Below are 6,003 nucleotides of genomic sequence, written 5' to 3' on the forward strand. Positions count from 1 at the left end.
TTGGGCCGTTCAGGTGTGACGTCATTTTAAATCAACCTATCCCTAAAATTTTGCAAACGTGCAACAGAACATAAAGACATAAGATATTGTGATATCTTGATTGATTTCAAAATTAGAGTCGTATCATTTGAATGATATGATGTCTGGTTTAATTAAATGCTAAAATATGTAAATGAACTCATTTGCATCATAAGTTGGCATGAGGTCCGCAATACAGTAAGAATGCTTACACTAATAAACCAATATGCACCGACAAGCAACACATGCATTCTTTTCAAATGAAATCGAGTGAAAATTCTTTAATGGTAACCTAAACTGTTTAAAGGACGTTAAGTCCTTAAACCAAATCACTGATACCATCACAATATGTTTATCAGTAACTTGAAATAAAATACTTAAGTTCTAACAATAAAATAGGAATAAATGGTCAACCTTGGCGCACACCGCACAGAAAACGAAACCAAAATTAAATTAAATCAAACTGAAATTGTACAACGAATAAAATTTTGGTCAAATGCAAGAAAGAAAGTTTGATTTTTGCGTCTTAACATTTCCTTTTTCTATTGTTTCTGTCATTTTTATAAATCAGAATCAAAATGGAGCGACCTGTAAAACTTAACTGCGAAAAAAAGAAATCTGCAAGGAAATCGTCAATAGGCACTAGTCAAAGGCAGTGCTTAGAACATTTTGAAGATTAAAGATGTGATGAAGAAGTCGGGGGACTTATGGATTTAACAAGATAAAAGAAGTTGCTAGGGAAAGATTAATGTCTGCATCCTCTAAAGACAGGCTGGAAAACTTGTCACTAATCCTTCCAGATACCCTTGACCTCGTCAGTCATGCGACCCACAGAAAACGCTACCAACGACATACAAATATAAATAAACTTCAGAAAAGGAAATTAAATGTGCGGCAAGTTTATCAAAGCGCCCACGACCCTCCTCTTCTTGCAGTAGTAATGTGCTGTTTCCAGCTGACCAGCGTATATTTTGAGATAAGGAAACGATTAAAGTAAAAGGTGAAAATAAAAAACAAAGACCGACAAAGTGTGTGACAGAATGTGCAGAAGAGTCGGTTAAATTAGAAGTCACTAACAAATGCGATGATAATTTGTGTGGTTAAGTCCTAGACCAAGATTTGGTGGCAAGAGAAGCTTGGTACCACAATGTTTGTAGATGGAAATACACTAGAAGTAACAATACAAGACATGTCTCTCACAAAGAATTCAGAACAATCCAATCCATAGAAGCTCACTAAAGCGCCCACGGCTCACCAAAGCGCATTTGAGCATATTTGCAAATATACATGTACATAAACACACATCATCGAAAGGCGGTCTAAATGCCAGTTATATTGGCCAGGCCAATAGGGAAGAATTTATACAGGACAGAATAACGAATCAAACTACCCCTTCCACAGTCCTATCTAACGGAACAAAGTGAAGAAAACGCTCAAGAGCTCCCAAAACAAAATCACACGGATAAAAGCAGAGCGAAATATCTTTGACCAACTGGTCCTGCTGTCTGTGCAAAATGACATTGATCTTGAGTTCACGTTGTCATACCCCTTGAACCCTGTTCCGTGGTCATAAGTGTAGCGGATGGTGTTGTGAAATAAAAGAGAACCAAAACCGCTGGGTTCGTTCAATGTTTAATCGATGTAAAATAGACATTCTGGAATATACAATAAAACATAATCCAATACTCTCACAACTTCACAAATCTCTCGTTACATATTCAACAATTCATACTCTTCTTTAATTAACACATTACATTTCACCGAGTGAAACAATATTACTACTTCTACATTAAGAATATAAGATATAATATAATATTAGAACGAATAAATACTTTATAACATGACCATTCCAATAGTAATAAAGTAAAATCACACTTACAACATGTATCTTGCGCTAATGTACAAGTCATGTATAAGTTTGCAACACTCCACAATATCACCTCATCGTCAGTTATAGTAGAACTACACATAAGAAATAACTTCTTATTCAATTTACAGAATATTTCAAGCCAGAACTTTACGAATATTATAATACATACACATTATTGATTCTAAATATTACCCTGAAGGTTCAGTTACCGTTAAAACATACCATTAAACACTATATTGTTCATGCAAACACTCATAATCGCAGGGAAAATATACGAGAAGAAATACTTTAACTAGAAAGAAATAAAGTTAGAGAAAACTTACCATAAAGACAAACCCGAGGAACCTGACATTGAACGCCCGTCTAACCCGCAAGCCAGGATTCAATTGTATCACGATATAGTAAAAGACAAAAGACGAATACCCTGGAGAAACTTTCAACCAATCAAACACCTTCGTCAAAGTCCGTCAAATGTCTTGTGTCCAGTCGGTCAGTGAACACTAGTCACGTACCCAAGTACATACATATACACTACACAAAGGGACGCGCTCGCCAATATGTATACACGTTACGTGCGCAGGTAAAACGTGATACTAACGATGTGCTTGAGATGATAAATATTACATACATGTACATAACCAGTACATATATTTTGAGCAATGCATGTTGGCTTACGGTATAGCAGTTCATCAACACAACCCATAAATGATTAGAGTGTGATGTTTCGATGATTACACGGTCACCTTCATCCGACAAATGTGTAAAGCGCGCAAGTCTGTAGGAATCTTCCAACTATTTTCAGCTGTACAATAATCTTATGTACACTATGGTAAAAATAGCATGATAAGGTTCTTGAAACAACATATCTTTAAAATGAATCTTGATGGCTTCCTTGACCAGTCGCCTGAAAAGTCTGTTTTCCTGTAGACAATTTTGTAATATTCCAAATGTTCCGAAAACGGTAGGTTGCCTCTTTTTGAATACTGCCGTGTTGTGCCAGTATGGTCTACTTGGTAGCAAATAAGTGGGGAAGAAAGTCGCAGAGCTTGGCTACGCTTTATTCACGGCAAACACAACAACCAAAAATGTCTCACACATCTTTTGATAACTTAACACGATGACCGGGTCTAAATATCCGATAAGTGTTTATATACTACAATACAAGCTATAGATACTACAGGAATCACTACCAATATACAAAATATGACCATATTACATAAGCCATAGCTGATAGTATGCCTGTCAAAACAGATAAAGCAAAGCTTTTGCACTACATTGAAACATCATTTGAACCAACATTGTTCCGTCCAAGTGACGGCGTTCTTCATATTTTTGATGGAAATGCAATACTACAAAGTCTGGTATCTATTCTAGATAATTTTTAAAATTTCTTCCCAAATCTGGACGATTTTGTGACTGACACATACAAAGATGTCAATCAAATCATTCGAACGTAAACGGAGATGTTCCACGCCCACATTTTTGCTTTCTGGACCGAAGACAAAAACACCAAAGGACTGGAAGAGTTTCATGGGGAACTGAGCTGTTTCCGACCACGTCCTTTCCTCTACACAGGAAGAGGCAGACACTCACGTTATACTTCACTGCATTCATGTGAGAGACAGAGTCGGATAATACCAAAATATTGGTAAGGTCTCATGACACAGATGTCTTGGTTCTACTTTTGCAAACACACGTTCTTCGGTACTGGTTATGGAAACAAGCGGAGACTACTCAGTCTTGCCAGTCTTCCACTGTCTTACCGCCTGTGATACTACGAGTGCCTTTGTTCGCAGAGGAAAGATATCTCTCTCAAACTTGTTGAAAAGAACCCTGACTATATATCTACGCTTTCAAAGCTTGGCCAAGAACATGAATGCAACAGTGAATTATTGGAAGAAATTGGAAAACCAGTTTGTGCGATGTACGGAAAGCCCAAATACAATGACATCAACAACATACGTTATGACACGTTTTGCAAGAAGAAACTCCCTGACATTTAAAGAAGTGGCCGGAGATTTGATGTAGAGGGGATTGAGTATGTATGGACAAGTGGTGCAATTATGCCACAAAACTTGGTTGACGTCATATGTGCGTCTATTGAGTTTGACAGCGAAAATGAGGACGAAGATGAAGTGGAAATGAACAGTCTTGTCGATGAAATATTTGATGAGGAAAGTGACGATGACCATGACTGAAAAAAAAATCACATCTTCAGTGCATTACTTTGACAGCCATATAAATCATACTTGATGGATTGGAGTTCATTGCCGAAATATCATTTGTTCTAAATGGAACTTTGGTTGTAGAACACATTTAAGATTTATACTTTATAAGTGAAAATACTCGTTTTTACAAAAAGAAATATTTTTAGTAACTTAATTAATATTCATAGATATGAAATTGATTTGAAACAGCGTCATGTCCAAACGACCCTACACTCAAAGTTCAAACATAGCTTAAAATGTTGACAACAAAACCTTCTTTCATAATAAACTAATAATAATTATGGCAATTTGAATTTTTATAATCAAGGGGTAAAAACATGCCATATGTTATGAAAAAAGTCGGCCATTTTGAACAATATCATTAATATTCATAGATATGCAAATTAGCTAGTGGACATGTTTTGTCATCAGATTAAAGAAGAAGCCATATTTGGGACTAATTTGATGACTCTAGGTCTAAAATTAGTGAAGTTATAACAAAGTTTATATTGTAAAAATCATCATAAAAAATAGGGGGCAGGGGCTACTTTACAATGGCGCCACACAAACGTGTGGCCTATCTTTAAATAACTTTCGAAGATCCCCGAGATTTTCCGTAAAAGCAGTTTTCATAAAAGTCTCATCTGATAACGAAAGTATAGGTCTGTGATTAGAAGGACTGAAATTCTGAATGCTGGAATTGAACTTCGTGTAACTCGAATATAACACATGATTTCGACCAACTTTGAAATAAGTTCACACAGTAACACAAATTCTTCCAAAGATTTAAAAGATCTGTTTGAGTCAGTTGAACAGATATGTGGCAGCGTTATTTTGCTGATTAAGCACAATTGATCTTTGTTGGTGTTCAATACACCTTTTTTTCTCATGTAAGAAGCGATGAACAACTATTACTGCGAGTAAGTGGTATTTTCCTATACGAGTTACCTCCCTTTACATAGTATAAAAATAGTAGTTAATTTGCATTTTTTTCATGAAATTATGGGTCATGTTTGAGCAGTTTGGTTATGAAATATACATCCTTGCATATTTATATATCTATGAACTACACAACAATTACATTAATAGTAGAAAGATAAAATTTGTGTAAATAAAAAATTCTCCCTGATTCTGACATGTGATTGCCATAGTTACCAACTCAAGAAATGCTAAAAATGCAAAAATACTGCTAATTATAACTTACCACTAAACCTTTCAAGAAGAATTATATTTATGAACACCTATCTTAAAATCAGCAACACTGTCATGGTAACAAACAACTTACATTTCAGCAAATTCCAGCTCACAAATCTTTTACAACATGACCATGTATAAATACTGTGAAAATTAGACTTTCTGTAAAGCTAGTTTTTGGCTCCTAGACACAGATTCGGGATTTTCCAAATAGTTTTTTCCAGCACAAAGCTAAAATATCATTTTGAAAAATGAGACCGTACATTGTCCATTTCAACATGACAAGACCAATTTTAGCAAGGATTTAAAAAAAATAAAACTATTATAATGGGATAATCTAATGAACAAAAATATCACCCATGGCCACACCGAGAAATCCCCGATAAATTGGGGATTTCCAAATCGAAAGTTGGTTATATTTTACGAAATGGACTAAATAAGCGGCTGTGAATGCAATATTCAGGATTTTCAGTAATTTCGATACAACAAATTAATCCGTCTGACATGTTTAAATTGTAACCAGGTAAACTACAAAAGTTCACGAGGAAGCAACATGCATCAAAATATTGAGGATTCCATCTATAAGTGAAATGGTGTTGCTTTTTTGTCCCCATTTCGTCCACTTATCAAACCGAAAGTGGATCTTCCGGAAACCCCATACGCTGAATGAAAAAATGGGGAACCCTTCTATCTGACGAAGAATTATTAACACCC

This window comes from Ylistrum balloti, unplaced genomic scaffold, assembly GCF_031769215.1.
Source record: "Ylistrum balloti isolate Yb309-2 unplaced genomic scaffold, AGI_CSIRO_Ybal_v1 Utg370382, whole genome shotgun sequence".
Lineage (NCBI taxonomy): Eukaryota > Metazoa > Mollusca > Bivalvia > Pectinida > Pectinidae > Ylistrum > Ylistrum balloti.